Raw genomic sequence first — 21,339 nt, forward strand, 5'->3', positions numbered from 1 at the left:
AGGTGGCTTAGTTATTTAATGTCGGTGATTTAAATTTCATGTTTTTTAAAGTTTTAAGTCTTATTTTTTAAAACTTTAAGTCCCAGTGTCAAAGAGGCGAAACTGCAGTTTTAATGACGTTCTCAAATGTATTTTGGACAAGCTGTGTAGTGATTGAAGAAAAGTGGTGTGCCAACATTGTTATGTCCATTTCTCCATTGCTCATGGAGACAGAAGCGACATCTACGTAGCCAGGATGCTGAAAAGACTTGCTTCGGTTAAAAGCATCAGCTCGTATATGGTGAGAAGTGATGGTGATAGCGAAATCGATAAAATTGCAACATAAAATTACTGCTTATCATACCCTGCGTTTTAAGCATTTTTGATCAGCTTCATCCTTATTTCTTTCTCTGAAAATGCCCTGTAATGATGCGAAAATTGTTTGAAGATCCCTGTTTGAAATTGTGGTTGTCATTTAAAAAAGATCAAGTATCTCCATTCCAAACATACATTAGCTTAAATGTAAAAGATACAATTTCAGCTACAAATGTAGCTGTGATCATTGAAAATCTTGTAAACAATTTAGAGTCCAGAAAAAGTGAAGTGTTTGTAACTACTGATGTCAAAAAACAACTGAAATTATTAGTACATTCAGGAGAGATTAATGAGGCTAAGTTTTTTCTGGTAGTTGAGAATGTTTATGAAACAAGTAGCTTAGAATATGTCAACAGATAGAAGTGCAGGTTAGGAAACACTGAGAAGTTCAAGTGGATGCTATTAAGGAAGACACCTTAAGGGGAAAAAATACAGGACAGTCTGAACGAGGAACTCATCTCACGCACAGAAACAGAAGAAACATGTGTATACGATCAGTGAACTCTCATAAAATCTATAATTGTGAGGCAGTTGGATAGATGGAATAAAGAAAACATTCCTGTATTTGATAGCGAAAATGCCTTGTCTTTCAAGACTTTTGTAATATTGTAGAGTTTTTTCTTTGTCTTCCAGGAAGTACAGCCCCCGTTGAGAGAATATTTACTGTTCTGAATAGTATGTGGTCAAAGGAGAAATCTAAATTAAGTGTTGAGACAATGAGGGCTAAATCAGTTGTAAGACAAAATTGTGTCGTGGAGTGTGAGAAGTTTTATAATAAGGCATTGAAAGATCGAAATTTGCTGCATAAGATCACTTCATCGGAGAAATATTCATGGTACGATCGTGCTGAAATACAGTCTCTACAGTCTCTCTACGTCTATTTACATTTTTATTTGGATTCTGTCACTGAAGAATAATGGTAAGATCAAAACATTTATGCAATAAAACTATTGTTATCGTCTTACTTTTTCATGAATAAAGAATATTACCTCGTCCCTTTTTTCCATCCGAATGTGCTATTTTTGTCTCAAGAAAATATCGTCAGCCTACTTATGAAAGATTTTCGTCACATATAAATGCAGCAAAGAGGAGGAGATGAGTGTCGTCGTCTTTAAGCCTAACACCGTATTTATTTGTATGAAATAATGTGGGTTAGACATTTTTTTTTTGAGTTTGCTGCACGAAAACTCAAGTTTTCGGAAGAAGAACCACTTCGTTACCTTACTTGTGAAGCTGTCGCTGGATTCGTCAGATAAAGTTTTTTTAGTGGGCAACTAGATCCGAACTAAAAATATCTTTATTCCTGCAGCCTAGCATTATGGGTGCAAATGTCATTTTTACTTGCCTCTATTTATTCTATAAAAGCCTCTAAGTAATTTATATTTCTCTATCATCCCACCCCTTTCTTATCTAGGAACAAATCTTCAACTATCCTGATAAAGAATATTCCATCGACCGTGCACCATCTTCGTCACTCCTCTTAGGAAACTGTCTAACTCTTCTTCATCTATCTGAATATCTTAGATGAACAGATCTGTCTACAGAAGTCAGAATACATCCTTATTAAGGGGCGTTATGAAGAAAAGCCTGTTTGTCTCTACTTTTCATACTGTTCTTCAATGACAATGCAATCATATTAGTTCCTTTAGCAATTTTTGCTATATGCCCTGTGAAGTCCAAGTAACACCCCAAATACAGTGCTTCATCAATTTCCTGATTTACAGTTCCATTAGTATAGCACACAGCTGGTAATCTTTTCATCCCAAAATGTATAACGTTACATTGTTTCTCCATTGCCCATACTGCTATTTAAGATAATTCATCCTACATATTTTTACCATCATTTTTTTACTATTGGTTTATTAAATTTTGCATAATCAATGAACAAGCAAATGAAAATTTCACCTCTGGTCATTTGCTAGATCGTTGATATCCACTTGAGACGGCAGTTGCCCACTTGCCGAAATTTGCAATACACTACTGATCACAACCTTTTACCAATCTATACTCATTGGTAAACTAAACCTTTTATCCACAACTCCAACTTTATATCCATCTCCATGTAGTACATTTTATTTAAGAAATGTTCAAGCAGTATTACAATGGGGGGGGGTATACGATGTTGAAATAAATATCATTTTTCCTTGCACTACAATTGATCGTGTTGACTGCCGTGGCAGCTGTTAACAAACAACTACCCAGATAGTGATTTTCTTCCTTGACTACTTGTATAATAACTAAAACACTTTTCTTCAATGTTAGTCAAGTGGGTTTTAATTTATTGTCCTACATGTTTCGCCGATTTTTGCTATCGGCATCTTCAGGGAATACAATTGGTAAGCTATATGAAGGTAACAGACTAAGTTTTAACTGACAGTTCTAATTCATACAAAATGCGAGACAATGCGCGAATCTCGGGAACATGATTTATTTCTTACGAGACATAATGTAATTGGCGTGAAAGTTCATTTCTCTTGATATTTAGTGATCTGATTAAAGCTTTCCAAATTTCCGATAGGATTAGACTTTGATTCTTATTTAGGTTTCCTGATGAAAGGGCGACCGTAGCATCCTCCTCGAAGGTTCTGGAATGGTAGTTCTTTTCTATATAGGGCACATGACTCTTATCCCACTCAATGAGATGGTTGGTAGAGGCAAAGTGGTAAGAAAGGCCTGAAATATCTTGTCTGTTGTTTCTGACATATCCTATGTGTTCTTTCTGTCTCGTTTCGAAGCTTCTAGAGGTCTGACCAACGTAAATGACACCACAGGAGCAAGGTATATTATATACTCCAGAGTACTTGTAGAATGGATGAGGGTCTTTTGGTGATCTTAAAAATTTCCGAATGGTATTGACTGGCTTGAATGCTTCTCTAATATTGTGTGGTTTTAGAAGGATAGCCATTTTTTTGGAAATACTGCTGACAAATGGAATAGTTATAGTACTGATGTATTGGGTGTCATCACGTTGTCTTTGTGGTATATCCGAAAAGAGGATATTGTTGCAGAGTCTTTTAGGATAACCATTTAAGGATAGCTTTCTGGATATTGTAGTTAATTCATTTGTAAGTCATCTTGGTCTGTTGTGTAATGTATAGATCTTTTCTTAAGCATATGGATAATGCTGAGATTATGGGATATATGATGAGACGAGTTGAAATGGGGGTTATGTCCAGTATTCGCAGGTTTTCTATACACAGACAGGTTTATACTGTTATTGGTTTGTTTTTTATTAGCATGTCTAGAAATGGAAGTTTTTCATCTTTTTCAATTTCTAATGTGAATTTGAGAGCCTGTGTAGATCAGTAGAAGTGGCGTTTTCACTCTACAGCGCTTTACCCACGAAGAAAGGATTTCGTGGTTCAAATCTAGTCGCCGACTAGAGGAACTTTTTCTAAGCCTTTTTTCGGCCGGTTGTAGGACAATAAATTAAAAATGTAGGACATGTAGAAACATGTAGGACAATAAATTAAAACCCACTTGACTAATATTCAAAAAAAAAGTGTTTTAGTTATTATAACTGCCCAGATATTTTGTGACCCCTAGTGATGGCATTTAAGTGATATCTTTATTTTAATGATATTACTCACCAGTTGAGCTCTTTGTGTAGTGGCATTGTCATGCTTGAAAAAAAAAAATCTGGGAGAAGACAGCTGCATACCCAGAATGTCGCATATTTGGTTTCACAGATCTGTCGTTAGTATTACTGCATACTTATTGTATTCCTGCGAATAATATGACGATTGGTGCAGCTATTTGTCATTATTCCGACTCCCACAAGATCACTTCCTCCACTGTGTTAATTTCTTTGATGTTGGAGGGGATGGTACTGTCTTTGTTGTTTTCTTCAGATAAAATAACATATAAAATGCCTCTGTATAATGAATGAGATTTATCAGAGAACAGATCTGTATCCCAATTGTCAGCCCTCCAGTTCTCATATTAATGGCTCCACTTTCGACGAATTATGAGTGGTTTGTGACATACAAATGACTGGCTTCCTTATATAGGGTCCATTTGAATTGGAATTTCCCATCCCAGTGGGGTTGAAATGTTATGAAATGTGGTTTAAGAACTTGAAGCTAGAGGTGGTTATAGGACATTGTATGGTTGCATCGTGCTGTCCATTCTAAATCGTGGTCTGTTCTGATTAAATCAGACCTCAGGTGGCCGTGGTCAGGTCTTCTTGTAATGGTTTGTCTCCTGAAACTGCGTATATAATGCTCTGAGACGTTACCTTGTGACACATCAAGCCATCTCCATATGGGTCTGTGTACTATCTCAAAGATTCTTCTAAACAATGACTTTCCAATTTCAAGGATATGGTGATTGGTTAATCCACTGAGAAACGCAATAATTGGAATGAAATGGTTGCAACTCATGTTTTTATAGGCATGAACAGGGCCACCCCATATGGGTGCAGCTTGTTACTTGCATAAAGACGCCTGATAAGGTGTGACGAAATTTCATTTAAAATTTCATTTTAATTTGCAAATTCTATTTTATGAAGAGAGGCCTGTGTTGCTCAGTCGAAATCGTGCTTGCATCCTCTGCGCTAGGCTGCCGACTTATAGTTCAAGTTTAGTCGCCAACTGGAGGAACTTTTTCTAAGCCTTTCTTCGAGACCGGTTTCCGAGTTAGTCGATCTCTAGCACGGAATTCTTCCAGAACCTTGGGTTTTTCGTCCCTTAAACTCAGAAAAATAGACCGAAGAACCGACATTATTTCAGAAGGTAACATATTCTAGATAGGGTTAGGTACCATGAGATCGCAGCACTTGTTTGTCGGTTTTTTCTTCGGTGGCCGCCTATAATTAGTGATAGAGATGGCCCAGCTATCTCTGATTGGCTACTGGTGGAGATTGAACTGCCCACTCAGTCTTCAAATGCCAGATGGGGTTTAAAGGACTCGTCTACTCCCTATAAGGGATTAAAAGGCATTAGCTCATTATTATTATTTTATGGATACTTTGAATTATAACTTTGAACAAAGGGGCCTCTCACCCACGAGGCAGCCTAATTTGCATTACTAATTTGCATTGTTTTCAAGCCTGTCCAACTGTATATCAATTTCCATTCGATACTTGTAACTCAGTTGATGTGGCGTTTGCACACCATGGCACTTGACCGCATGAAGGAAGGCTTCTTGGTTTCGAATCTAATCGGCGACTACAAGAAATTTTTCTAAGCCTTTTTTCGACAGGTTCCTGAGTTAGTCGATTTCTGGCATGGGCAAGGGGGTTTTTTCTCCCAGTAACTGGTTTTTCCTCCTGTGAACTCAAGAAAATTGACCGTATAACTCACATTATTTCAGACATTAAATGCGAGTGTTAGGGTTAGCGACCAAGAGATGATGGCACTTGTTGAGCCGTCTCTCTTCACTGCGTGCCACTTAATTAGAGATAGCCTTATGCCAGCTATCTCTGATTGGGTACCAGTGGAGACTGAACTGCTCACTCAGTTCAAAGACTGAACTGCCCACTCCAAAAGTTAGATAGGGTGAAACGGCCTCGCCTATTCCCTATATACGGGAATAAAAAGGCGTTAGCTGGTTTTTTTTACTTGGAGTTTACATTAGATTCAGGGTGGGTAGTTGGGCACTTTCGAGACCGTATTGTATTTTATTCTAATGTCATTGCCGAAACGGTGAGTTCTGTGGTCGATTTTTTTCCGAGATTCTGGTTTAAAAACCAGAGTTTCAGAGAAAAAAACCTCCATGGTCCATCTCGAACCGGCTGAAAACATGCCTAGAAAAAGTTCCTGTACTTGTCGACTATAAGGTTACTCATGATGGTAAGTCACCTCAGGGAGTTCAAGGACTCATCGCAAGATTGCACACTTCCCTCTTTAATCCTCCAATTAAACACACACAAGGACACTACTACTACCCTCAAGACACATCGCCATCTATCTCTCAAGCAGCACAAATAGTATTTTTTGTCTGTAAATTACGTGTGTGTGTGTGTGTGCTCTCAGTGGAAGAAAACAAGCAATTCACCTGTGAGATAGGAAGAAACCCTGCTAACCCCGTATGAGATCGGCTAACATAATAATAGTTATTGTTATAATTACAATAATTGTAAAAGTAAAATTACTAAAAATAAATAAAATTATAATAATTATGTTATTATTATATAAATTATATAAAATAATAACAATAATTATTATATTATCTGAAGAGAAATATGTGTATGGTTCGTCGGTGCCTTTTGATGAGGTCGATCATTTTTGTTTGACACACTGAAATGATAACGTACCTTGTTGCTCTTACCTTTACATAGTTATCTTTTATGAGAGTAGAGTAAACTCAGTATGCCACCAGGGATACTGAGTTTGGTTTCTGAATGAATTAGCGAACACTTTGATAAAAATATATGGATAATGTTCCGAAAGCAACTCATCTACGCATATTGTTTATGCTTCTTCATCTTCTTTTTTTTTTTTTTAAATAATATTTAGACCTGCACTTTGGATGCTCTCGCTATATACTAATTGTGGAACGCAATTAAATGTTTGCTACTTTAAATGCCGTTGGAGGTAAGTGGGCATATTAATTATATTTTTAGATTGCAAATATTTCCGCAATGGTGACTGGTGATATAATTTTTCTCCTCTACGGTATTTCTTTCCTAAAATGATTATATTTTACCTACTTTTTATCTGTGGCTACGTGTCCTTTTTATTGTATTGCTGTGTAATTATATTATCTCCTCATAGCGTGTACCTTATATGTTGTCATATACGGTACACGTACATGACAAACTTGATTAATTATTAATGAAATCAGAATTCGTCAGCTGAGACTCGCTCTCGAATTACTTCATCAGTCAACTGTTTGTGTTACAGTTTTCACACAATCGAGATACGAGCAGCGCTAGTGTCGAATTCACGTGTGATAATTTATGAAACTGTTAGAAAAGGGGTTGGATGAGAGGGTATTTCTGAAAAGAAAAACGGTATCATCTAATTTCGATATGTAGATGAAAGCTTGATTTTCTTTGCATTTGCAAATAGATGAAAGAAAAGGGAAAAAAAATTAAAAGCAAGAATAATCTGGAAATGTAACTAATAATTTTTCGCTCAGTGCAAAACGTTTCCACTGGGTTTTGTGCCTTCCCCAACTTGATCGCCGTGTCCACAGTCATGGCATTGATTTTCAAAAACCAAGTACGAGAGAGAGGCCCAAATGATTAAAAGGATTAGAACCGAAACTCGGCCGACTGTAAAACTCCTATCCTAGGCTGAATACAGGGCCGTCCCTAGGAATTTTGTCGCCCCATGCAGTAGCATATTTTGCCGCCCCTTCTCCCTTATTTTTCGTATAGTCGCCCCGTACAGTAGCATATTTTGCCGCCCTTTCTTCCTTATTTTTCGTGTAGTTTATGCCAACTTTGTTGCCCCGTGCAAATTCACGTTTTGCACCGTCGGTAGAGCCGGCCCTGGCTGAATACTAGGAAATTCAAAAGATACAACTTGTCGTATTAATAACCAATAAACAAATAAATTACGACACTTTGAAAATAGGAAAAAGAAAAGAAAAAAAGTGTGTATGTGTGTTTGTAGTTATCCGGATGGAATTTAATGAAATTTTGGACTCAGGATTATGCACAAGAATATGTGATATAGTTTAGTTTTGGTTTCAGTCAAATCACCATCATTAGCGTAACGATTTGAACTGACTGGAATGGAATTAATTGAGCTTTTTTTTTTTTTTTTTCCTCCATTTTCAAATTTGTTAAGGTGTTAGGCATCATCATGATTATCAAGGATTTAGGCCTAGAGTGGCCTGTTCATCCCTTAGAAGTCATCGTTGAATCTCATAAGAGGACGTCCTGGTTTTCTTTTCCCTAATGGTTTGTAATTTAAGGCTTGTTTTGGTAATCTTTCTCTTTTCATTCTTTCAACGTGTTCCATCCATTTCTGTTTATATTGTTAATTTTTTCTATTACTGATTCCTAGTTATATCTTTCATAATTTCTTTTGTGATCGAATAGATTATACTTTGTAGTTTTTCTTATGGACTTCATGCTGTTATTAATCTTTGTGAAGATGTTAGGCAAAAACCAAAAATGTGTTGATAATTTACTGATTCCTGGTTTAATTCTTTCATGACTTCTTTTGTGATCGAATAGAGTATACTTTGTAGTTTTTCTCATAAACTTCATTTCAGCTGTTATTAATATTTGTTTGTGAAGGTGTTAGGCAAAAAACAAAAACCAAAAATATGTTGATAATTCGTGATTATAAATTAAAATAAAACTTTTGTTGTTGCTTTCATGTGAAAAATGACAATTTTTGTCGTTTTTCGCAGAAACGGTGGAAATATCAGCAAGCGTATATGCACAATTTTCGAAGCATCTTATCTAAATAATTACAACTCCACTAAGCAGATATTCATTTAGTCATAATTAATATTATTATTATTATTACTTGGCACCTCCGTTTCAGATATGTACTTGTTTTCATGAGAACTGTCATTTTTCACACAAACGGTGGAAATATCAACAAACATATAAACAATTTTTGAAGCTTCTTATGTAAATCATTACAACTGCATACTAATGACTTCACATCAGTTGCCTTAGTATCCCATAATACAAAGCACATACACTTTCAGATGTGTATAATACTATGGGAATGCATTTTGGGAAGATCCAGACCAGTTTTTGACCTTTATTGAGGTATGTTTAAGTGCAGGGATACCTCTCCAAAGACTCTTGAGTGATCCACAAGATAACTCTAAATCTCACCGAGTTACCCTAAAGGATCACTACTAAACTCATTAATTCGGACCTGAATCACTCCAGGACAGGAACATGAAACTCAGTGGTAGTTCCACCCAGTGACAGGCAAAGGCCTGCAACTGAGTAGAACTGCCCTATTCCCCTGTAAGCAATCAAGAAAACCCAAAGACAGATATTATCAAATGTTGTAAGTGGGAGCCAGACCGAGAAGAAATACCAAAGTTGAAGTAATGCAGAAATCATATATCCCATATACAAGAAGACAAAAGGTGTCACTTTATTATTAAAATATTCTGGATTAGAGATAGATGTTGAAAACATTTTCACTCAGTTATACTATAAATTAATGATACCAATAAATTATATTCTTGGTGTAATCCTTTTTTCCAAGAGTAAGCAAACAAAGTTTGCATGTGAAGTATCTTCACGACTGGGCCTACTTGTATATAGAGGCAAAGGACTTCACATCAATTTCCTTAGTAATCCTTAATACAAAGCACACATCCTTTCAGATGCATATAATACTATGCAGTATGGGAAGGGCCACTACCTAACTGGTTTTGACCTTTATTGAGGTATGTTAAAGTGTAGGGATAGAGTAATCTGCAAAGTCACTCTAAATTTCACTGAGTGATCCGAAAGGATCACTACTAAGCTCATCACTACTGACCTGAATGACACCAGGACAGGAAACTCAATAGTGGCTCCACTTAGTGACAGGCAAAAACCTGTAACCAAGCAGAGCCTCTCTGCTCCCCAGGAAACAAGCAAATCCAAAAATGAACATTAACAAATATCATCAGTGAGAGCCAAACCAATAAGAGATAGCAAGGTTGAAGTAATGCAGAAGTCATGTATCCCATATACAAGTAGACAAAAGGTCCTGCCAAACCTTATTCTTAAAATACTCTGGATTAGAGATAGATGTTGCAGATTTTTTCACTTGGTTATACTGTAAATTAACAATTCCAAGAAATGATATTCTTGGTTTTCTTAGCATCATTAATTTATAGTATAACCAAGTGAAAAACTTTCAACAACTGTTAAAATGGGTGAAGTTGGTGGATCAGTTTATTATATTACTATTATTATGTGATACCTCCAATGAGTCCAAAGACTCGCCGAGGGAGGCCATCTACTCTACAACTCTCCGTCTCCACCACTCAATCCACCAACTATAGTGAACTGTCTCATCTACTGCCCACCATCACTAGTATTTTAACAGATAATCTCAAACATCCATGCCCACTGTGGAATTAGAACCCGCAGTCTTTAGGCTGGAGAGCAGATACACTAACTACTCAGCCAACCAGCCCGACATTTATTTTATATCATAGTATTATATATTATAAGATATGTTCATAGACCATTTTAATGACAGAATGAGACAAACAAAAATTATGTATATGCCAAAAAATTGTCATGATCAATTGCTATGCTATAAATGCATTCATTTTTGATTGCAATTATTTCCTTATTCTAATTTTTCTTTTTTATCTCCATTTCAAGATGACAAGATGAGGGATGATGAAAGCATGCTTCCCAAGTGTGAAGGGAAGCATGCTTCCAAGAGAAGAGAATTAATTGTTTTGGCTACTATTAATGATTTTAAAGATGAGAAATATGCATTGTGAGAAGATATGCAAGTGTTGCTGATAGAAGGGAAAAAGAAGAGCAAAAAAGTAAGAATTGCAAGTCTGCTGCCACAGTATGACAGGACTGAATTGAGAAGAAGGGTCATGATTGCAAATGAGTCCATGAGAAGATTATGAAGGCAGAATGGTGTGCAATTTTTTGGATGTAAGGGGTGACTTTTGTGAACAAAATGATTTATATATATATATGCTCATAGTTTGACTACATTTGAATGGTTTTGAAGTTAGAGGCTTGGAGAAAGTGTTGTTTAGTGAGAATTTGAAAGTGCAAAACCAGAAAAATAGAGATATTGGGGGGGGGGGGGGGGAGCATGTAATTAAGCACATGTCTGGCCACCCATGGGATTAATGAGTGTGTACAGAAATGATTATGCACTGGCGAATGCGATTACACAGGTTTCAGATTAAATTGGATTGGTCATGACATTACACAAGGGTAATTGTAGGTCTAAGGGGATGTTGAAATGGATGTAATACCAGAAGTATCAAAAATAAGGGAGAGAAGTTTTTGGCATTGGTCAGTTTGAGTTGGCCAAAACATATACAAATCAATGAGGCCTGGTTGATAGAAAATGATATAGTCACAGGGATAGAATGCAAAGGGTATATTATTTTCAACAAAATTAGAAATCAAAGAGAATTCTATTAATCAAAGAGATTTCTAATATTTTATAAATAGAGTGACAATAGAAGTAGATATGAGAAAGGCCCACTCCATGATACTGTTGACTTTGCAAAGTTATTTGACAGAATACTGCTTGGAAAACTGTTACAAAATTTGGAGCAAATGGGAATGGATATTATTATTATTATTCAGACATCCATGGAGTCAAGAGACTCATCGTGGGAGGGCCTTCCCAGGAAACACAAAGTCTATCATATCACTCCTTGAACTCATTGACCGTTCTCACTCTCACCATTCTATCAGTCAATGCATTCCATGGTTCAACCACCCTCCATGCAAAGAAACCACTCTTCACCCTCTTGCTCACAGCTTTCTTTCATAACTTCCAGGGATAGTCCCTTGTCATCGCTCCTTCCTGCTGTTCCACCAAGCAAAAGAGCTCCCCAGTGTCAACCCTGTAACTGCCTCTCAACAGTTTAAAAGTCTCGATCATATCACCCTCCTTCTATCCACCAAACTCTGCTGTCCAGAGTTTGGTGGATAGAAGGAGGGTGATATGATCCATTCCCTCAGCCGATTCTCATAACTAAAATTGTACACTCCTGAAACCATGTTTGTTATCTGCCTCTACCCTTTCCACAGTTAATTTATCCCCTTCAAATCCTGGGGACCAAATTTGAGAACAATGGTCTAAGTGTATTCTGATCACGGTCTTATACAATGGAATGATGACTCTTTTATCTCTGTAGGTCAGCATTCTTCTCAGTATTGCAGCATTCCTCTGGGTTACCTTCACCACCTTTGCGATATGTTCCCTGGATTTCAGTTTTCTATCAGTCATCATCCCCAGATCTTTTGTCTCCCCTGCTTCCTCAGTATAGCTCCTCCAATCGAGTATACAGCCTCCCATCGATGTATCCCAAACTTCAAGACTACATTTTGCTGCATTAAACCGACACCCCCATTCATTTACCCATCTGTCTAGTTTATTCAAATCCTCTTGCAGGGCTACCACATCTGCACTATTACTAATAACCCTTCCCAGCTTCACATCATCATCTGCAAACAACTGAATATCCTCCTGCAATCCACTGACAATGTCATTGATATAAAGGTTAACCAATACAAGTCCCAATACTGAGTCCTGTGGAACCCCACTTGTAACCTTCTGCCTCTTTGATATTGCCCCACCATACACCACCATACTCACTAAAGTGAACCTCAAGGGCTCACTTTAGTGAGTACGGGCATGGCAAACCCGAGGTACCAGATGCTGGACCATGCCTTACTTCATGTAATATATATCTGTTATGTTATTCTGTAGCCTGGTCCCTCCTCTTCTTTCTTTGCTTCTTTCTCCTCTCCTTGCTCCTTCCCCCTGATGCTATTAGAGTATTCGAGGGCTAGGGGGGTGAGTCTTTTCTATCTTGATAAGTCATTTCGTCTTATGCAGCCACCGAAGGAGGCAAGCTAGCTCAATAGGTGTCGGTCCCAAGCCCGGATAAATGTGAGGGTTGATGTCAGGAAGGGCATCCGGTCGGAAAACTTCAATGCCAGCTCAAACTATGATATGAGTCAAAGAGAAAATGATATAAGGGCCAGGGCGTACCCCTTAAGCGACGTGCAGCCACATCGCCCTACAGCTGCGAGAAGTGGACGAGGGCTACCGCATCAAGGGCGGGTGTAGTTAAAGAAGCGAGCCCAGCAGGTGGAGAGGATGTTGCGAGTGGGAACACTGAATCTTGGAAGCATGACTGGAAGGGGAAGAGAGGTGGCAGACATGATGAGGAAGAGGAAGTTGGACATTTTATGTGTGCAGGAGACAAGGTGGAAGGGGAGAAAGGCAAAGGAACTGGGAGATGGATATAAATTGTTCTACTCTGGCGAATAACGAGGGAAGAAACGGTGTAGGAATTGTGGTGTGTGGCAGAATGAAGGGTGAAGTATTGGAAGTGGGTAGAAGGAACGACAGGATCATGCGAATGAAATTGGGTCTTGGAGAAGAGCAGGTGGTCGTATTATGTGTATATGCCCCGCAAGTTGGTTGTACAGCAGAGGAGAAAGACGAGTTCCGGAACGTGTTAGATGAAGAAATGAGGGAATTGGAAGAAAATGAGATGATGATTGTTGGAGGATACTTGAACAGACACATAGAAAGACAGAATAGAGACTATGAAAGGGTGCATGTGGCCACGGAGTGAGAATGATGAACCAGGAAGGAGAAAGGGTTGTGGACTTTGCAGTAACGTTTGATCTGGCAATTGTGAACTCATTTTTCTACAAGAGGGAAGAACATTTGATAACATTTAGGAGTGGTAACAACAGTTCACAAATTGACTACATTTTGACTAGAAGAAAACATCTTAAGGTTGTGACAAATTGTAAAGTAATTCCAACAGATCAAGTAGCACAGCAACACCGACTGCTGTGCGCAGACTTTAAAATAAGATCGAAGATAAGTACCTTTGGATGCCATGGGATGAAGACAATTAAGTGGTTTCGCTTAAAAGAGGAGAGTGTGAGGAATCATTTTAGGGAGAGGGTGTTAGAGAGGATTTCGGATGGACTGGAAAGTGTACAAGATTGGTGGAAACATAATTCAAAAGTAATCCTGAGCTGTGCAATCGAGGTGCTTGGTGAGACATCTGGAAAGATTAGAGGGCAGAAGGAGGGTTGGTGGTGGAAATAATAATGTACAAGTGGCAGTGACAGCTAAGAGGAAGGCAAAGCAGAAGTGGGATGAGTCAAGAGTGGAAGAGGACAGAGAGGTGTACAGAGAGAGAAAGCAAGAAGCCAAGAGAGTTGTGGCACAGGCGAAGGCCATGGCATATCAAGATCTGTATGATCAATTAGAAACAAAGGAAGGACAGAGAAAAATTTACCAACTAGCGAAATGTAGAAATAAAGCAGCAAAGGACATCTTACATGTGAGGCAGATCAAAGACGCTGAAGGAAGAGTATTATGAAGGGATGTGGACATAAGAAACAGATGGAAAATATACTTTGAGGGACTTTTGAATGAGGAAAATGCAAGGCCTCACAGAGGAGATGGGCAGCCTTCTGAGGGGATGGTGCAGAACATCAGTAGAGTGGAAGTGACGGAGGCCATGAAGAGGATGAGGAATGGAAAATCGGTGGGCCCCGACAGAATTCCAATGGAGGCATGGAAGGCACTAGGGGAAGAGGGAATTGACCTGCTGTGGGACCTGTTCATGAAAGTTTGCCAACAGGAAAATATACCCGAGGAATGGCGGGAGAGTACTCTTGTCCCCATCTACAAGGGTAAAAGGGATGCACAAGACTGTAAAAATTACAGAGGAATAAAGTTAATGTCCCACACAATGAAAATCCTAGAAAGGGTTCTTGATGGTAGATTGAGGAAGGAGGTGAAGATTGCAAAGGAACAATTTGGCTTCATGCCTGGTCAACAACAGATGCTATCTTTGGGTTATGGCAGATGATGGAAAAGTATCGAGAGAAACAAAGGGAGCTACATCTGGCATTTATTGATCTGGAGAAAGCATACGATAGAATGCCAAGGCAAGAAGTCTGGAGGTGTCTGAGGGAGAAGGTTCCGGAGAAATATGTCAGGTTGTTGCGGGAAATGTACAGAAATGTGAAGACAAGTGTTCGGACCTGTCTGGGACAGACAGAAAGTTTTCAAGTAACAGTTGGCTTGCATCAAGGGTCAGCATTAAGTCCGTTTCTGTTTAATATTGTGATGGAGGTGGTAACAGAGGAGGTGAGAGAAGATGCACCTTGGACAATGTTGTATGTAGATGACATCTTGCTGTGTGCAGATTCAAGAGAAGAAGCAGGAACTAAACTGAAAAGATGGAGAAAAATACTGGAAGAGAGAGGTATGAGACTGAGCAGAAGTAAGACAGAGTATATGTGTTGCACAGTGGGCGGCAGACAGGAGACAGATCTGGAGCTGGAAGGAAATGTCATCAGGAAGATGAGAGACATTAGATACTTAGGTTCAAAAGTGGAAGAAGATGGAGGAGCCGAGAAGGAAGTGGGATGCAGGATACAAGCAGGTTGGAGGAACTGGAGGGAGATGGCTGGAGTGTTATGCGATAAGAGGGTGCCGATCAATCTGAAAGGCAAAATCTATAGGACAGTAGTGAGGCCAGCTATGACATGCTATAGAAACTGTGGCCCTGAGGAAAAATAACATCAGCAGGATGGAAGTAGCAGAGATGAGAATGCTTAGGTGGATGTGCGGTGTGACCAGAAAGGATCATCTGAGAAATGACTATGTCAGGGGAACAGTGAAAGTTACGAACTTAGGAGCAAAAATACAGGAGGCAAGGTTGAGATGGTTTGGTCATGTGATGAGGAGGGAGGACGAATATGTGGGAAGGGTCATGCAGATGAATGTGCAAGGAAGGCGGAAGCGTGGGCGGCCAAAGAAGAGATGGAGGGAGCTGGTAGAAGAGGACTTGAGGATGAAGAACTTGGATGTGGTGACAGCCCAAGACAGGAAGGTGTGGAGGAGACTCATTATCAACAATGACCCCACTTAAGTGGGAGAAGCTGCAGAAGAAGAAGATACACAATTCTCTGATAACTATCAGACAGCCAATCCTGAATCCAGTTGACTAACCTGACATCTAAACCCATGTGCTGCAACTTAAATATCAGCTTATCATGTGGCACCCTGTCAAATGCCTTTGCAAAATCCAAAAAAATAGCAGTATATGCCCTCATCAACTGCTCTTGTCACTGTATTATAAAAGGCAATCATATTACTAAAGCAAGAGTGCCCCTTAATAAATCCATGTTGATTCTCACAGATAACATTATCCTCATCTGCCTGGTGCTATATATGGTCCCTCACTAATTTCTCCAAGACCTTAACAACTACTGATGACACACAAACTGGCCTATAATTAGACACTTCCAGTCTTCTACTGCCCTTATGCAATGGCACTATCTTAACTTCCTTCCATTCCTAGGGTACCTTTCCCGTAGCCAGACTTTCATTGAAAAGCCGGGTCAACTGAGCTGTCAGTTCTTTAGCACATTCTCTCAAAACCCATGGTGAAATACCATCCAGTCCCACAGCTTTACTGACATCCAGAATACTCAGTATTTGGAACACACTGTCTCCTCTTGCACCTCTAAACCTCTAGTGTTAAAGCCTACTTCTCCAGGATGAAATACTCCAATAAAGTGTTCATTGAACAACTCCACTATGTCCTCTGCATCAGTCCATAAAAACCTACTTCTCCAGGATGAAATCCTGGAGAAGTAGGTGGTAGATTTTTGTTTCATTTCTCATCCTACTGGCCACATAGCTAAAAAATTCCCTAGGATTTTCTTTGGATCCTAGTGCTAATCTCTTCTCATATTTCAGTTTTCCCTTCCTCACCATACTAGTCACTCTCCTGGCCTGTCTTATATTCTTCATGCATCTGCTTTCCACCTCTCTCTTTATATCTCTTTCATAATCTCTTTTTCACCTGCAGTTCCTGTTTGATATTGTTTGTCATCCACTTTACACCAAATTGTGTCCTCTTCGCTCGCGGAATACAGCTTACCATTGCTTCTCAATTTCACAAGCACTAATGATATCCTGACCTTCCAATTCTGCCCTCCATGGAACTGCCCCAAGCTGATATCTAAGACTATTATAATCACCCACCCTATAATTCCACATACGTTACCTTTTCTTTGATACTCCTGCATGTCTATTCATCTTCCAAGGCAAAACCACATGGTCACTCTCTCCAACTGGGGAGGGGGAGATGCCATCTCAGTTATTATCAACTCTTTTGAAGCTATGACCAAATCCAAAACTCTTGAACCTCTTGTTCCCTCTATTACATGCTGCCTATGACATTTGTTCCTCAAGAATTCTAGAAATTCTATTCCCTTATTACTCCACGCATTTTAGCTCAGTGGATGTGGTGTTTGCCAACCACGGCGCTTGGCCGCACAAAGGAAGACTTGGTTTCGAGTCTAGTCGGCGACTAGAGGAAATTTTTCTAAGCCTTTTTTCAACCGGTTCCCAAGTTAGTCGATCTCTGGCACGGGCAAGCAGGTTTTTCCTCCCAGAAACTCGGGTTTTTCGTCCTGTAAACTCAAGAAAATCGACCATAGAACCCACATTATTTCAGACATTAAATATATTGTGTTAGGGACCACGAGATGGCGGCACATTTTAAGCCGTCTCTCTTCACTGAGTACGCTTAATTAGTGATAGCCTTGGGCCATCTATCTCTGATTGGTACCAGTGGAGATTGAACTGCCCACTCAGTCTCCAAAAGTTAGATAGGGCTAAATGGCCTCGCCTACTCCCCGTATACGGGAATAAAAAGGTGTTAGCTTAGCTGTATATATTAGTCGTAGCATTTTCCTTTTCTCATTCAGATGCAAGCGGTCTCTTGCATACAGTTGCTTTCTGTCCTCAAATGCCCTCCAAGCATAGCATCCACATATTCTAATTCTCTCTTCTGATGCATTCTGGCTATCATGCTATTCATTATTACTGCTCTTCTGCTCAGCTTATCACTACCATACCCGGGCAACACACACACAATCTTTCCTCTCTGCATTTTCTTTTGTACAACCTCAAGCAATAATCTCAGATCTCTTGCCTATTCATCTTCCAAGGCAAAACCACATGGTCACTCTCTCCAACTTGGGGGGGTGGGGGGAGATGCCATCTCAGTTATTATCAGCTCTTCTGAAGCTATGACCAAATCCAAAACTCTTGAACCTCTTTTTCCCTCTATTACATGCTGCCTATGACATTTGTCCCTCAAGAATTCTAGAAATTCTATTCCCTTATTACTCCATGCATTTTCCTTTTCTCATTCAGATGCAAGCGGTCTCTTGCATACAGTTGCTTTCTGTCCTCAAATGCCCTCCAAGCATAGCATCCACATATTCTAATTCTCTCTTCTGATGCATTCTGGCTATCATGCTATTCATTATTACTGCTCTTCTGCTCAGCTTATCACTACCATACCCGGGCAACACACACACATCTTTCCTCTCTGCATTTTCTTTTGTACAACTTCAAGCAATAATCTCAGATCTCTTGCCACCCGATTTACATTGCCTCTCAAGTCATTCATGCCCAACATCACAATCATCTCATCCACTCTTTCACCCCGCGTAATTGCCATAGCCACACTTTCTATCATTCCTCCAGGCAAACACTCCTCTGGCATCTTATTTTGCATGCCATGGATCATCAAGTCTCCATACATCATAGCACTTACTACTCTGTTCCTTGATTGCTCACTTGCATCCCTCACTCTCTCTCTCCTCTTAACTCTTTTACTCTGTGTTCCTCTACTTACCTGCTGTCCTGGCATTCTTCTCATTCCCTCTCCCTGACTGTTTCCATTCTCTCTCTCTCTCATTCCCTCTCTTCTACTGCCCCTATTCTCTCCTCTTCTATCATTCCCATAACTCTCTCTCACACTTACTCTGATTTTCCTTGCATTCATCTCTTCCATTCGCCTATTCTCATCTTTCATACTTCTCATCTCATTCCTGAGACATATGAAGCTGGTGACATGAATGGGGGGGGTGAAGTGGAATCTAGGAGAATGAGTGTGACTAGTGGAGTACCTCAGGGTTCTATACTAGGGCCGGCCTCTTTTCTTTAAAGTCAGTGATATAAGGAAAGAATTAAGGGGAGGGATATTCAGTTGTTTGTGATGTGAAACTGAGGATGGCAATAATACTGGTTTGCAGGAAATTGATGAAGCTAGTGGAGATAATGGTGGACAAAGAGTTGAAGTTCAGAGGGCATGTTGCAAAAGTTGATAAAATAGCTTAAAGGATTATTTAGATGTTGAAAAACATACTAACAGGTAAAGATAAGGGAGTTATTATCCCTTTCTATAAGACTGTGATTCAGCTGTATCTTGACCACTGTGCACAGATTTGGCCACTTTGGTTTCTTGGGGAATCAGTGGTAAAGTGGATTCAGAGATGAGTGACAAGCTAGTGAAATCTATGGAATGCTCCCTCTGAGGATAGATTGAAAGTGTGCGAGTTGCAGAAAAAAAGTTAACAGGCAGAAAAGATGGAACATGATAGACACTTATAAGATATTAAAGGAGTTTTATAAGATTGACACAAAGGAAATTTTTGAGTATGTGACAAATAGAAAGAGAAAACCTAGGAGTCATCTGTGGAAGTTGTGTAAGAATGTGCACACTAGATTTTTTGCTTGGAGAATAGTGAGTAGAATGGATTGCCAGAATTAGCTGAGTGCCCTGAGAGTGAATGCGTTCAAGGACAGGTATGATAGGTTTTGCATGTGTAAATGGTAATGTGAGTCTCCCACTGTGAGTCTCTGGACTCCATGGAGATTCCCGTGTAATAATAATAATGTTATCTTTCATAGCCATCTGGCCTTGATGTGTATACATGTGGAAGGTTGCCATGTACATAATATAATTGAATATCATTGATATTACACTGAATTATATGATGGATAGCAAATGCAGAAAGAGTGATATATTTCTAATCTTTAAAGGTATACCTGTAACATAACTATAAACAACAGTGTTACACCATAAACACAGTAATAAACTTGTAAGTACAGATATTTCATACTGAAAATAATAATACATCCATATGTAGAAACAACAAGCAAATCAAAGAGCAGGAATACAATTTACATACAACAATTGGTTTATCAATTAAAAACGGTTGTTCTGAAATGGAAATTAATATGAATACTACAAATAATATTAAAACTAGTTTTGATATTTACACAAAATTAGAATCTCCCCAACTGTTGAGGGTGGAGAGAGAGAGACAATAATTCTGATTCAAGTTAGGCCGATGTGCAAGGGCTTAACAACTGTCTTTGAAAATGTGTTCATATTTAAAACTGCTTTTTTGTGGAATGGATGAGCTTCATCTTACCGGATGCTGTGTTTAGTATCAGTACCATGCTGTGCCAGACCAGACTTTTGAAGTTTCGTGTATTCAGTGTAGTATTGATGTTTTCATTATTTATTTTTTTTTGCCTACAGAATGGCCTGCCTTTCCAAAGTATGCCATTATTGTGTAATTTTCTTGTTTATAGTGATATTATTATTAAGAGAAACCTCCACGGAGTCAGGGACTAATTGAAGTAGGCCACATACTACACCACCAGCTATCATCTTATTCTTGAATTCATTCACACTTTTTGCACACACACACACAACATCCATTCCAATTATGTACCACCCTGTGAGAGAAAAATCTAGCCCTCACTCCTTTCTTAGCGGCATTCATTCTCAGCTTCCAAGGATCCTCTCTTTTCCTTTCCCCACCCTCCATAAAATGAAAAATTCCATCAACTGAAATCCTGTATGACCCTTTCATAAGTTTGTAAGGCTCAGTCATCACCACCCTTTCTCCTTTGCTAGTGTCTGCAGTCTACAAATTCTCAATCTGTCTTCATAAACAGTATTCCACAATCCTAATATCATTTTTAACACTCTACTTTGTATTAGAATCACAACAGAAACCAGGAGACCAGCTCTTCATGCAATAGTCCAAGTGATGTCTTATCAAGGCCTTGTAAAGAAGCAAAATGTCATCCTTATTTTTACATGTGAAAGTGCTTTTCAGTATTGCAATTATCTTTTGAGTTTGTTTGCAATCTTTGCTACTTGCCCCCCCCCCCCCTAACTTCAACTTGCTATCTACTAACACTCCAAGATCCCTAGCCTTACTTATCCAATCCTAGCCAGCCCAGCTGTCCATATTTTTTCAATCTAACTAGTGCATTTTATGAGAAATTTGGTCGTGGTAATATATGTTCTTTTTTAATTTCTGTGCAATAGATTTTGTCTGTGTTTTTCCTATTCAAAGCGGCCCTTTAAAGCTGTGGGGGGGGATGCTTCACGGAACTTGTAATTCAGGGACAACTACTCAAGCGGGTTATCTTAGATTAGTGTTTGTTTTTCACTGCACTGAAACCGGTAAATCTTGTT

The 21,339-nt window shown here is 39.0% G+C and overlaps 1 protein-coding gene across 1 annotated transcript in view; it reads left to right on the forward strand.

Moving 5' to 3' along the window:
• The first annotated feature begins 6,684 nt into the window (after nt 1-6,684).
• LOC150096629 (protein phosphatase 1 regulatory subunit 16A-like) overlaps nt 6,685-21,339 on the forward strand; it is a 245,116-nt gene continuing 230,461 nt past the window's right edge. Inside the window, exon 1 of the mRNA XM_090407864.1 lies at nt 6,685-6,890. The gene's annotated coding sequence lies outside the window, so the exon portion shown is untranslated. The remainder of the gene's footprint in view (nt 6,891-21,339) is intronic.

Source organism: Typopeltis vanoorti, chromosome 18 (genome assembly GCF_054136105.1).
Source record: "Typopeltis vanoorti isolate ZY-2024b chromosome 18, IOZ_Tvanoo_1.0, whole genome shotgun sequence".
NCBI classification, from domain to species: domain Eukaryota; kingdom Metazoa; phylum Arthropoda; class Arachnida; order Uropygi; family Thelyphonidae; genus Typopeltis; species Typopeltis vanoorti.